We start from the raw sequence: 14,813 nt of genomic DNA, 5'->3' as shown, positions 1-14,813 counted from the left end.
ATATGACGTGTTCTACAAATAGAGAAAAAGATTGCCAAGACCCTGGCTCCTTCCTGCCAAAATCCCCGGCGCCTCTTCTGATTAGTAGACCCAGTGCGACTTCATCGTTCCATCGCAATGCGTTGGGTGTTTACTAATCAGAAGAGGCGTCAGGGATGCTGGCGTTTAGGAGACAGCTCACATGGCTCGGGTCTGGTGGCCATAGACTACTGACGTGGCCTCTGATCCAGGGTCTTGGAATCATTTTGCTGAACTCTCTATTTTGGGTCTCTCGTTTTTTTTTCGAGTAAGGCAAGCTCTAGTTAAAGACTTCTCAACAAAAAAAAATGCAAAAAAGCGTGTAAACAATGTAAACAAAAAGTAGAACATTTTTACTTTTTTACAGGCTGGAAAAAAAAACAAAAAAATGTAATTTCACCTTAATTACAAGGGTTGTCTTAACTTGGCAAGTGATTTCCGATTCCTATGATTGGTGATGACTTGTGGATCTCTGTAACCTCCCAAAAATGACAAGTTCTGGACTCTAAAAATGGTGTCAAAATAGAACAATGGCCGCACATGTGCATCATTGTTGTATTCATTGTATATTACATTGGTGGAGCTAGTCAAACACACCTGTCAGCGATCTCCACCGGTCCCATTGCTGGTCCCATTGCCGGTCCCATTGCCAATTCCATTGCCGGTCCCATCGCCGTTCCCTTTGCCTGTCCCATTGCCGGTCCCATTGCCGGTCCTATTGCTGTTCCCATCATCATTCCCATAGCCTTTTCCCATTGCCGGTCCCATTGCTGTTCCCATCATCATTCCCATAGCCTTTTCCCATTGCCGGTCCCATTGCTGTTCCCATCATCATTCCCATAGCCTTTTCCCATTGCCGGTCCCATCACCGTTCCCATAGCTGTTCCCATCGCCGTTCCCTTTGCCTGTCCCATTGCCGGTCCCATTGCCGGTCCCATTGCTGTTCCCATCATCATTCCCATAGCCTTTTCCCATTGTCGGTCCCATCGCCACTCCCATCGAGGTTCTCATTGCCTGTCCCATTGCCGGTCCCATCGCTGTTCCCATTGCCAATTCCATTGCCGGTCCCATCACCATTCCCATAGCTGTTCCCATTGCCGTTCCCTTTGCCAGTCCCATTGCCGGTCCCTTTTCCGTTCCCAATGCTGTTCCCATCATCATTCCCATAGCCGTTTCCATTGCCGGTCCCATCACCGTTCCCATAGCTGTTTCCACTGCCGTTCCCTTTGCCTGTCCCATTGCCGGTCCCATCGCCGTTCCCATTACTGTTCCCATTATCATTCCCATAGCCATTCCCATTGCCAGTCCCATTGCCACTCCCATCGTTGTTCCCATTGCCGGTCCCATCGTCATTCCCATTGCCGGTCCCATCGCTGTTCCCATTGCCGGTCCCATCACCATTCCCATAGCTGTTCCCATTGCTGTTCCCTTTGCCAGTCCCATTGCCGGTCCCTTTTCCGTTCCCATTGCTGTTCCCATCATCATTCCCATAGCCGTTTCCATTGCCGGTCCCATCACTGTTCCCATAGCTGTTTCCATCGCTGTTCCCTTTCGCCTGTCCCATTGCCGGTCCCATTGCTGTTCCCATCATCATTCCCATAGCCGTTCCCATTGCCAGTCCCATCGCCACTCCCATAGCCGTTCCCATTGCCAATCCCATACAGCTTTACATTTATTGACAAATACATGAAGTTTATGTAAACACTGAATATTTCCAGCGCTGGCCCTGATTTCTCCAGACTTCTGCCCTTCACCCTGACAGCTGGATAATGACTTCTGGGCCAGGTTCTGACTTATGACCCCCTCTTGTCTCATCAGTGCTTGGAGTTTATCACACTTTTTGTGCCTTTGTTGCTTTTTGAGGACTGACTGCAGGTTCTCAATGGGGTTCAGATCTGGGAAGTTTCCTGACTATGGACCCTGAATGTCAGTATTTTGTGTCATGAGCCGCTATCACTTTTGCCTTGTGACCTTGTCTCCATCATGCTAGTAATAAAGATATGCAGCGATTTTGCAGTGGGTTTTTTTTCTGGAACCTAAACTTGCTCTTTTGCCAGTAAAAACGTTGCTTTCAGAATGATCATTTTTGCAGAGTTTTGACTTTTTTTTATAACATTTTTTACATGTGTACTTTGTCAGCAGTAAAGCTATGTGCACACATTGAGTATTTGGTTGTAAAAATGTCTGTAACATTTCTGCATCGCTTGGCAGGAAAAAAGCAATGCAAAAAAGTGCATTTTTGCCTGTTTTTATGCATTTTTGCTGCGTTTTTCAATTGAATTAACTGGGTGAAAAAACACTGCAAAAACATTGAAATATTTGACATGCTGCGTATTATTTTCTGCACCAAATCTGCAAGGGAAAACTCAACATGTGCACTACACTGAGGATTCTTATTGACTTTGCTGGCATTAGAATTTACTTGCAGTTTTGTGACAAAACTGCACTCAAAAATGCATAAAAAAAACACAATAAAAATCCACTGTGTGTACGCGGCCTAAGGCTTTGTGCTCACAGTACGTTTTATTATCGTGTTTTTGAGTACAGTTTTGTTGCAAAACTGCAAGCCAAACCTTGATGCAAGTCAATGAGAATCCTCAGTGTAGTGCACATGTTGAGTTTTTTCCTTGCAGAAAATAATCCGCAGCATGTCAATTCTTTCAGTGTTTTTGCAGCATTTTTTCACCTATTAAATTAATTTGAAAAACGCGTCAAAAATGCATAAAAAACTAGGCAAAAAACGCGCTTTTTTTGTGTTGCTTTGCTCCTGCCAAGAGATGCAGAAATGTGGCAGAAATTTTTGCAACCAGCGTTTTTGCAGAGTTCTTTCACCTATTGACTTCAATTTGAAAAACGCCTGAAAAAATGCATAAAAAAGCACCAAAAGGCTATGTGTGCATGCTGCGGATTTACCGCGGATTTTACTGCAGATTTGCCTCGGATTTGCTGCAGAAAAGAACATTTCTGCAGTCATTCCCCAGCAAAATCTATGGGTATAAAAAAATGCTGTGCACACACTGCGTTTTCTTATACCTGCGGATTTACCCGCGGAATTAATGTGCATGTCACTTCTTTTCTGCAGGTCCCTGCGGTTTTACCATTAATTATTGGTAAAAACCCGCAGGGACCAACCTGCGGAAAAAAACGCCGAAATTCCACAGCAGTTCCGCGGCAAATCTGCAACACCCCGCGGTAAAACCGCATGCGGAATTTTTGTGCGGATTTGTGCCGCAAGTGCGGGATTCTTGCAAAGATCCGGAATTTTCTTAAGAAAATTCCATTTTCTAGTGCACACATGGCCTAAACGTTTAATAGATTTAGTTCTATATACAAAACATGCTTGAAAATTGATGCAAAAATAATGCAAAAAAAGAACGCTGTTGTTTTTTTCTACTTTCTCATTGTTTTATGAGTGAAAAAAAAGCTGCAAAATGCTGAAAGAATTAAAATGTTGCAGATGTAAAAAAAAATGCCGCAGTTTTCTGATTTAGTTAGGAACTGAAAAAAAACAAACGTGCATGATATATATGTGAGTGTACCGCCCCGCGCTCAGCCGCAGCCGAGCCGCTCGGATCCGGGCTCGTTTGGTGGGTGTCTCGAGCGCCTCCGGACCCGGGGGTCACGTCGCTCTGAAGGGAGGCTGGCGCTACGTGAGGGGATTTCGGTGAGGGAGGTTCACGGCTGAGGCCGTGGTGTTTAGGGATGTAAGTTCGTGACGCCACCCACGGGTTGTGGTGAGTGTGGGCACCACCGCTGCCGTTAACTAGGCTCCCGAGGACAGTGTTGCGCAGCCAGGTGTCACATGAACACAGCCTTAGGCTATGTGCCCACGCTGCGGAAAATGCGCGGATTTTGCCGCGGATTTCTCGCGGAAAAGCTGTGGATTTCCCGAAAACCTGCAGCTCAGGCACTTCCCAGCCATTTCTATGGCATTTTGGAAATGCTGTGCCCACGCTGCGGATTTTTCCGCAGCGGATTTCGTGCGGATTTTGATCCGGAAAAATCTGCAACATGTCAATTATTGTTGCAGATTTTCATCCGGATTTTGGCTTTAAAATTGGGGAAAAAAAAAAATCAGCATCAAATCCGCAGCAATTCCGCGGCAAATCCGCACCTTTGAAAAGGTGCGGATTTTGCGGGAAAGCTGCGGATTTTGATGCAGAAAAATCCGCAGCTACATTCTCCCGTGGACACATAGCCTAACACTGTATATATTGAGTGTTTATAAAAACTTTGTGTATTTGTCAATAAAAGATTCAAAACTTCCGAAATGTTTCTAATTCTACTTGAGTAACTAGAACATCGAAAAACACTAAATTGTGAAAAGCAAAATTTGTGTTGGCGTCAAAATTTTTGATCCCGACGGTCGAGGAGGGCGACCCCAGAGCGCAATAAGGCAGATTCGATTTGCATTGAATAAATTCGATGCAAATTGAATTTCTCGGACAAATTTGATTGAATCCGTGAAGGTCATTATCTGTAAAGTTGGTTATTGTGGCCTTTATAACCAAGGTTGAGAATTTTTTCGGATTTTTTTGGGAAGCGAGTGTTGACGTTGTTACTTGCATTGGATAAAAAATGGTTTTCCACCCAGTAATAGGCGAGGGATCGCCCTCCGGCCGGGGAATGTTTTGTGAGAAAACACAAGTGCTTATTGCTTTAAGGTCCTAATCCCTCATTTGTCACACAATATAGCTTTCTGAGCAAAATATTATCTTTAGAACTGGAACCTCCTGAGAGAACTGGAACCGGCAACTGGAGTCATTACCAGTAAGACGGTCCCAGTACATAAAGATTCACTGGGATCTGACATGAAAAAAGTATCTGCACCCCCCCCCTTCCACCCCACCGCTAAAACCAACACACACACAAAAGAAAACACTTTATTGTCTTAGGCCTTCTTCATACATCCGTGTCTCCAGTACGTGTGACGTTTGTTTTTATATGAACATACAATCAATGACCCATTGAAATTAATGGGTTTGTGCACACATCCATGTTTTTACACTGTCCTGTGGAGCACATGCGTGTCCGTGTGCTACACACGGCAACATGTCAGTTTTCTGCCAGCAGAACGGATGTCACATGGACCGCACACTGATATGATCCATGTGACATCAGTGAGACACATACCGGGTCACTGAGAAATACATGTACTTTTATACTTACCTGTCTCCAGCGCTGCTGTCTCTGCCTCTGCTGTTGCTTCCGAGTCTGCTCATTATGCTCATGAATATTCACTGGGATCCATATGACATCAACACGACACATACCAGAGGAAACACATGTCACTGAGAAATAAATTATGTTTTGATACTTACCTGTCTCCAGCGCTGCTGTCTCTGCCTCTGCTGTTGCTTCCGAGTCTGCTCATTATGCTCATGAATATTCACTGGGATCCATATGACATCAAGACGACACATACCAGAGGAAACACATGTCACTGAGAAATAAATTATGTTTTTATACTTACCTGTCTCCAGCGCTGCTGTCTCTGCCTCTGCTGTTGCTTCCGAGTCTGCTCATTATGCTCATGAATATTCACTGGGATCCATATGACATCAACACGACACGTACCAGAGGAAACACATGTCACTGAGAAATAAATTGTGTTTTTATACTTACCTGTCTCCAGCGCTGCTGTCTATGCCTCTGCTGTTGCTTCTGGGTCTGCTCAGTATGCTCATGAATATTCACTGGGATCCATATGACATCAACACGACACGTACCAGAGGAAACACATGCCACTGAGAAATAAATTGTGTTTTTATACTTACCTGTCTCCAGCGCTGCTGTCTCTGCCTCTGCTGTTGCTTCTGGGTCTGCTCAGTATGCTCATGAATATTCACTGTGATCCATGTGACATCAGTGTGACACGTACCAGAAGAAACACGTGTCACAGAGAAATAGAAGTATTTTTATACTTACCTGTCTCCGGCGCTGCTGTCTCTGCTGCCTCTGCTGTTGCTTCCAGATCTGCTCATTATACTCATGAATATTTACTTTGATCCATGTGACACGTACCAGAGGAAACACGTCACTTATAAATAAATGTATTTTTATACTTTCCTGTCTCCAACGCTGCTGTCACACATCCTTCAGGGTTCTGCTTATTATGCCTCATGAATATTCACTGCACTGACTGTGGACCCGGAAGCAAGTGTGACAGCAGCACGGGAGGCAGGCAAGTATACAAGTTCGTGCTTACTGTGTGTCACACGGGTAGCACACAGAACACACACGCACACATGGACAGAGATATGACATTTTTAGACTTACCTGTCTGCAGTGCTGCTGTTGTTTCCGGCCTGCTCATTATGCCTCATGAATATTCACTGCGCTGACTGTGGACCCAGAAGTAAGTGGAGACAGGTACGAGCTGGAGACAGGTAAGTATACAAGTTCATGCTATCCATGTGTCACACACAGACCACACATACGGGCGGATATACAGTACGTAATTTTTATACTTACCTGACTCCGAAGGTGCTGTTGCTTCCAGGTCCTGCTCATTACGCTTCATAAATATTCTGAAGAAGTACTGTGGACTTGGAAGCAAGTGTGACAGCAGCACCAGAGGCAGGTAAGTATACAAGTTTGTTTTTTCTGTGTGTCACACATGTAGCACACAGAACACACACACACGGACGGACATACGTAATTTTTTATACTTACCTGTCTCCGGTGCTGCTGTTGCTTCTGGGCCCGCTGATTATGTCTCATGAATATTCACTGCATTGACTGTGGACTCGGAAGTAGATGTGACAGCAGCACCGGAGACAGGTAAGTATACAAGTTCATGCGGTCCGTGTGCTATCCAGATGTCACACAGATAGCACACAAACAGCACATGGAACACACACAAAAAAACAAACGTTTTGCATGGTCTGAATGTTCTGCGGACATTCAGACCATGCAAAGCGTTTGTTTTTTTGCACGGACATTTGAAGGAGGTCTTATAGGGGGAGTTTAAGAAAATTGGGAATCTGACTTCATCCATCTCTACAAAGAGGGCGACCCCCAGTACCACTCCCTTCCCCCAACAGCAACTCCACAGGGAGGAGGAATTTATAAGGTGCAGCGGTCAAAAAGAATTGGGCTGCTACTGTAACGCTACTGTTATACCGCCAAACCATGCAACCATTACTGGCAGAGTAATAGAAGTCAATATAATGTCCATAGAACTGCAGCGGTCCATAAATCCACATTCTCTTGCTTGTGAAGGTGTCAGTCTTTTCTGTAGTTCTAGAATTCTGTTTATGAACCAGGAGGATCTGGATGAACTGGGCTAGGCAACCACACACAACTGGTGATATTATGCTGAAATACTCATTTTTATTGACTCCTCAACATGTTTAGCTTATTGGATATACTCACAAGTATTTGCTATAAGAGATGGTTAATTTATACTGCCAGCCTGTGCCAATGTGTAATACCGCCACATAACAATAACACATAGATGTTGACTGTATAATCCTCCCAGTCCACACTTTATTATAGACCTTCCTGCAACTGAACGGCTTCAGACAAATCTATAAAGACGAAAGGTCACGGCTGTCACCGGAGGTGTTCTGCTCCTTGGCCCTCGTTCTTCTTTCATTTAATACATGAATTAATTTTTTTTTTACATCTCAGCTGCCGTGAAGAACTTTCCTTGTAGTAAAACTTAATTTCCACTGCCAAGGACCTAAAAAAAAAAAAGAAATGAAATATGTATATAATACAGACGATAACAGACGGTGCAACGCTATAAAATATCTTCTTCAAGAGGAAAGAAAAAATCTTCAAGGTCAAAGTGATTAAAAGAGAAACTACAGAACATCAGAAGACGATAGACCTATATTCCTGTACATAGGGGCAGTATTATAGTAGTTATATTCCTGTACATAGGAGCAGTATAATAGTAGTTATATTCTTGTACATAGGGGCAGTATTATAGTAGTTATATTCCTGTACATAGGGGCAGTATTATAGTAGTTATATTCCTGTACATAGGGGCAGTATTATAGTAGTTATATTCTTGTACATAGGGGCAGTATTATAGTAGTTATAGTCTTGTACATAGGGGCAGTATTATAGTAGTTATATTCTTGTACATAGGGGCAGTATTATAGTAGTTATATTCTTGTACATAGGGGCAGTATTATAGTAGTTATAGTCTTGTACATAGGGGCAGTATTATAGTAGTTATATTCTTGTACATAGGAGCAGTATTATAGTAGTTATATTCCTGTACATAGGAGCAGTATTATAGTAGTTATATTCCTGTACATAGGGGCAGTATTATAGTAGTTATATTCTTGTACATAGGAGGCAGTATTATAGTAGTTATATTCTTGTACATAGAAGCAGTATTATAGTAGTTATATTCTTGTACATAGGGGCAGTATTATAGTAGTTATATTCTTGTACATAGGGGCAGTATTATAGTAATTATATTCCTGTAAATAGGGGCAGTATTATAGTAGTTGTATTCTTGTACATAGGGGGCAGTATTATAGTAGTTATATTCTTGTACATAGGGGCAGTATTATAGTAGTTATATTCTTGTACATAGGGGCAGTATTATAGTAATTATATTCCTGTAAATAGGGGCAGTATTATAGTAGTTGTATTCTTGTACATAGGGGGCAGTATTATAGTAGTTATATTCTTGTACATAGGGGCAGTATTATAGTAGTTATATTCTTGTACATAGGGGCAGTATTATAGTAGTTATATTCTTATACATAGGTGCAGTATTATAGTAGTTATATTCTTGTACATATGGGCAGTATTATAGTAGTTATATTCTTGTACATAGGGGCAGTATTATAGTAGTTATAGTCTTGTACATAGGAGCAGTATTATAGTAGTTATATTCTTGTACATAGGGGCAGTATTATAGTAGTTATATTCTTGTACATAGGGGCAGTATTATAGTAGTTATATTCTTGTACATATGAGCAGTATTATAGTAATTATATTCTTGTACATAGGGGCAGTATTACAGTAGTTATATTCTTGTACATAGGGGCAGTATTATAGTAGTTATATTCTTGTACATATGGGCAGTATTATAGTAGTTATATTCTTGTACATAGGTGCAGTATTATAGTAGTTATATTCTTGTACATATGGGCAGTATTATAGTAGTTATATTCTTGTACATAGGGGCAGTATTATAGTAGTTATAGTCTTGTACATAGGAGCAGTATTATAGTAGTTATATTCTTGTACATAGGGGCAGTATTATAGTAGTTATATTCTTGTACATAGGGGCAGTATTATAGTAGTTATATTCTTGTACATATGAGCAGTATTATAGTAATTATATTCTTGTACATAGGGGCAGTATTACAGTAGTTATATTCTTGTACATAGGGGCAGTATTATAGTAGTTATATTCTTGTACATAGGGGCAGTATTATAGTAGTTATATTCTTGTACATAGGGGCAGTATTATAGTAGTTATATTCTTGTACATATGAGCAGTATTATAGTAATTATATTCTTGTACATAGGGGCAGTATTAGAGTAGTTATATTCTTCTACATAGGAGCAATATTATAGTAGTTATATTCTTGTACATAGGGGCAGTATTATAGTAGTTATATTCTTGTACATAGGGGGCAGTATTATAATAATTGTATTCTATTATTATAGCCTATCTATTTGATAGAAATGACAGAATCAATATGATGGAAATTGAAATTGTCTTCAATTTTAAGGGATTATTCCAATTTCCAAGACCCTGTCCAAATATGTAGTAGATGTAATAATAATAATATTAGCAAATACCTCCAATTAGAAATGTAGTATAGTTCTGATTCACTGTCGCTAACCTCATGTGCAGGGCATTGCAGGACCTTAGGTATCTTCATGGTTATGACCACTAGCAACTAACTAACTTTGACTATATGAGTGATTGTAACCATGGATACCTAAGGTCCTGCAATGCCCTGCACATGAGGTAAGTGACAGTAAATCAGGAGAATTATACTACATTTCTAATTGGAGGTATTTGCTAATATTATTATTATTACACCTACTACATACTGGGAGAGGATCTTGAAAATGGGAATAACCCTTTAAGGAAAATCGCTGAACATGGTAAATTTGAACAGTTTGTGATTCACTTTGCACAAATCAGAATAAATAAAACTGCATAATGAAGAGAAGGCTCACATGAGCTCAGGGGTGGCCTTGCATGCTTACCCACAATGCCTTGCAACTATCATGGGATAGCAGAGTCAATCAGGAAAGACTATCATAGCCTGTATAAAAGCAGAGGCAGGGAATGCAGCAGCCATTGTGTTGTGAATTTGGATAGTGATAGGACTTTATGGCTCAGTAATAGAAATACGGAAGGAAAGTCATAGAAAAAACTGAATAAACATTACATATAGTGTGTGACAAGACAGCAGTGAGCAGCTGTTACAATCTATGTACCCATAGCCGTATATGGCATTACTTAGGCTCTGTGCGCACTAGGCCGTTTTGCCTGCGGATTTACCCGCGGATTTGCTGCAGAAATTTCTTGAGAAATATCTGCAATCTTTGTGCAGACATTTCCCAGCAAATCCTATGAGAAAAAAAAATAGCTGTGCGCACTGTGCGGATTTTTCTCGAGAAACTTTCTTGAGAAAATGAGCATGTCCATTATTTTCCGCAGGTACCTGCGGTGTACCCCCGGAATTTCACTCCATTCACTGTAATGTAATCGCGAAATTCCGGGGGTACACCGCAGGTAGCAAATGATGTGCGGTATACCCCCGGTATAGCCGCGATTTACCTGCGGGAATGCTCATCGCTGCCTGCGTTTTTGCAGGAAGCGATGTCATTATGCCAGGAAAAGGAGGCGGAGCAGAGTAAACACAGACGTCGCACTCCCTGGACGCCGCACAGAAGCGCTTCCGTGCGACCTCCAGGTGCCCGTGCAGTCTGTGTCCTGCTCCGGCCTCGCGGCTGCCTGCACTGCTGTGTGTCAGTGTCTGCCTGCAGTGTCAGCAGCCTGTCACGCGGCAGCGCAGGCAGACACTGACACCCTGCAGTGCTGGGAACCGCGGGGATGACGATCGCTGCTGTCAGGAGGTGAGATCATTACCTGCTGTGACGATCTCCTGCCTCCTGACGTCACCGCGGTCACTGCTGTCTATGCCCGTCTCGCGAGCGGCCCGAGACTGTCACTAGCGGTGACGTCACGGGCTCTCGCGATACTTCTGACAACGCGGCGGGCATACAAGTCAGTGACAGCGCTGACGTCAGCAGTACAGGAGATGATCACAGAAGGTAATGATCTCATCTATGCTCCTTATGGCAGCGCTCGGCATCCCCTGCAGTGACCTGGGCTGACCTATTGATGTTAGCTCAGGTCACTGCATTGCTCTCCCAGCCAATGGGGAACATTCTGTTCTTCATTGACTGGGACAGCGACTATGGTATGGATCGCCGTGGCCCCCCCCCTTATTGGATTACGCCGGACGTGGAATTGATTGTTCTTTTCAATAAATTGGTTAAAGAGGGAATGTTTTGGGGAGTGTTTTTTCAAATAAAACTTTTTTTGTTGTCTATTTTTTATTTCTTACTGACTGGGTTGGTGAAGTCGGGTATCTGATAGACGCCTGACCTCACCAACCCCAGGGCTTGATGCCAGGTGACATTACACATCTGGCATCAACCCCATATATTACCTCGTTTGCCAACGCACCAGGGCGCGGGATGAGCTGGGGTGAAGCGCCAGGATTGGCACGTCTAATGTATGCGCCACTTCTGGGGCGGCTGCAGCCTGCTATTTTTAGGCTGGGGAGTGTCCAATAACTGTGGACCTCCCTAGTCTGAGAATTCCAGACCACAGCTTTACCTTGGCTGGTGATCCAATTTTGTTTTTTGCTTTAAATTATTTATTTAATGTAAAATAACAGCGTGGGGTGCCCTCTATTTTGTATTACCAGCCAAGGTGAAGCTGCCAGCTGTGATTTGCAGGCTGCAGCCGTCTGCTTTACTCTAGCTGGCTACAAAAGATGGGGGGACCTCACGTCGTTTTTTTTTAATTATTTATTTATTTTATGGCTAAATACAAGGCTAAGCACCCTTTAGTGCCACATGAAAGTCACTAAAGGGTGCCAGCTTAGAAGATACAGGGAGGTGGGACATTCTATAGGTCTTTCTCATCTATCTATCTATCTATCTATCTATCTATCTATGGTCCGTTTCACACGTCAGTGAAAAACACTGACGTTTTTCACTGGCGTGTAAAACATGCACATGTCCCTGCGTGTGCCGTGAATAACAGCACACGTGGGTTGTTTAAGTGCAATCCGGGCTCCGTTCTTCGTGGCCCGTGATTGCACTTAGAAATCAACTCACCTGGGCGCGCTCCCGCTGTCCATGGTGCTGATCGCTCCCGCGGTGCAGCATCCGGCCGGCGCTGACCTCCGCAGCAGCTGCTTCCGGGTCGGCTGTGTCGTGCATCATGAATATGCGCGACAGTAATCAGCCCTCATTTGACTGAGGGAATGTTATAGACTATGTTTTGAGGGGAAAATTTAACCCCTTGCTTTACAGTTATTTCCAAAAAATGTGCTGACATTAAAGTCAATGGAGGTGGAAATGGATCTGTTGTTATAGACTATTATTATGGATAGAGAAAGAGACACACAGAGAGATCCCACACACATACACACACACACACACACACACACAGAGTAAGAGACACACACAGAAAGAGACACACAATAGGAAACACACAGAAAGAGACACAGACACAAAAAGAAACACACAGAGAAACACAGAAATACATGCAGAAAGAGACACACAGAAAGAGACACATACACAGAAAGAAACACACAGAAAGAGACACAGAAAGAAACACACACAGAAAGAGACACACAAACAGAATAAAAACACATACATAGAAATAGAAACACACAGAAAGAGACACACAGTAATAGACACACAATAAGAGACACACAGAAAGAGACACAGAAAGAGACACACAGACAGAGACACACAGACAGAAAGAGACACAGAATGAAACACAGAAAGAGACACACAAAGAAACATACAGAAAGATACACACAGACAGAAAGAAACACACTGAAGGAGACACACAGATAGAGGCACATACACAGAAAGACACATACACAGAAAGAAACACACAGAAAGAGACACAGAATTAAACACACGCAGAAAGAGACACACAAACAGAAAAAAACACATACATAGAAAGAGAAACACGCAGAAAGAGACACACAGTAAGAGACACACAATAAGAGACACACACAGACAAAAAGAGACACACAGAACGAAACACAGAAAGAGACACACAAATAAACACACACAGAAAGATACACACAGACAGAAAGAGGCATACAGAAAGAAACACACAGAAGGAGACACACAGAAAGAGACTAACAGAAATGCTCACAGAAAGACACACAGAGACACACACACAGACACATACACAGAGACAGAAAGACACACACAGAGAAAGAGACACTCAAAGAGACACATACCGGAAGACATACACACATAGACAGAGACACACTCACAAAAACTGGATAGCTTGAGACTTTTATGTGCAAAATCATTTTTTGTGACGTATTTTATTTTGCTCTAGTTAAGAATAGTCCGTTGCTCTCCTGGCGGCGCTCGGTAATACGGCTAGTGGTATATAAAGTCTAAATTGAAGAGAAAAAAAACGCTTTTAATCGCCAATTTACAAAATCATTATGTTTTTGGAGATTCTCTACTGATATGTTTTACGCAGGATTTTTGTAAATGAATGATGTGGCTTTGCATTCATCGCTGTCAGGTGTGCAGAAACCAGAAACCAGGCGTCTGCGAGTTCCCTCTGTTGTGTGATCAGATAGATCCGAATCTCCACAGAAAAACATTGTGAGGGAAGCTGATACCACCGGAGCTACTGATCTATGAGGGAACAGCATAAAACGAGGAGAACACAGGCCTGTCACTGACTGCACTGACAAATGCCGGCATATTGTGCGATGCCAGGGAACAGACGGGGCACAGCCCTGAATGAGAGCATGAAAGTGCGGTATATATATATATATATATATACATATACAATACAGTCACTGGCGGCCTGCGCTGCGCCTCGCCACGAAAGGTCAATGCTTCTTCCTACCTCGCAGATACATCTCATCAGAAGCCTCCCTGGAATCTATTCATGAGGACACAATGCCGATCGCCTCGCAGGGAGGACGCCCAGGATCGCTAACTGAAACACGCCATATTCTTTATCTGAAATCAGATTAACCCAGGTCAGGACAATGGCGCATTCACGTGTCCTGGAAACACAACCTCATAGAGACAGAGACGCAGATATATACGGAGTGAGAGCAAAATACTGCCATAGAGGGAGGTAAGGAGTATACAGTGTGTCCACCCATATCCTGTCCACCGCCATTAACTTGAGAATGATGGCAGCTATAGGCATAGAAGTGGTGTCTAGCTATAGTAAAGTAGCCATGCGCTATGGAATGAAACCACCTATAGCGCCACCTGGTGGAAAACAACGGAGTTAGCATTTTTATCTCGAAAACGGAACGAGATAGAGAAAAAAAGTGAATAAAAAAATTGTAGGGCATCATCAATTCAATACGAATTGACACCTTGTATACAAAAATGCTATGATATGAAACCCATGACCCCCCAAAACATTGAATGCTGGTTTCATTGCGTAGCGCATGGCTACTTTACTATACCTAGACACCACTTCTATGCCTATAGCTGCCGCCGTTCTCAAGTTAATGGCGGTGGACAGGATATGGGTGGACACACTGTATATAACG

This window comes from Anomaloglossus baeobatrachus, chromosome 2, assembly GCF_048569485.1.
Source record: "Anomaloglossus baeobatrachus isolate aAnoBae1 chromosome 2, aAnoBae1.hap1, whole genome shotgun sequence".
Lineage (NCBI taxonomy): Eukaryota > Metazoa > Chordata > Amphibia > Anura > Aromobatidae > Anomaloglossus > Anomaloglossus baeobatrachus.
This window is presented reverse-complemented; position numbering follows the sequence as displayed.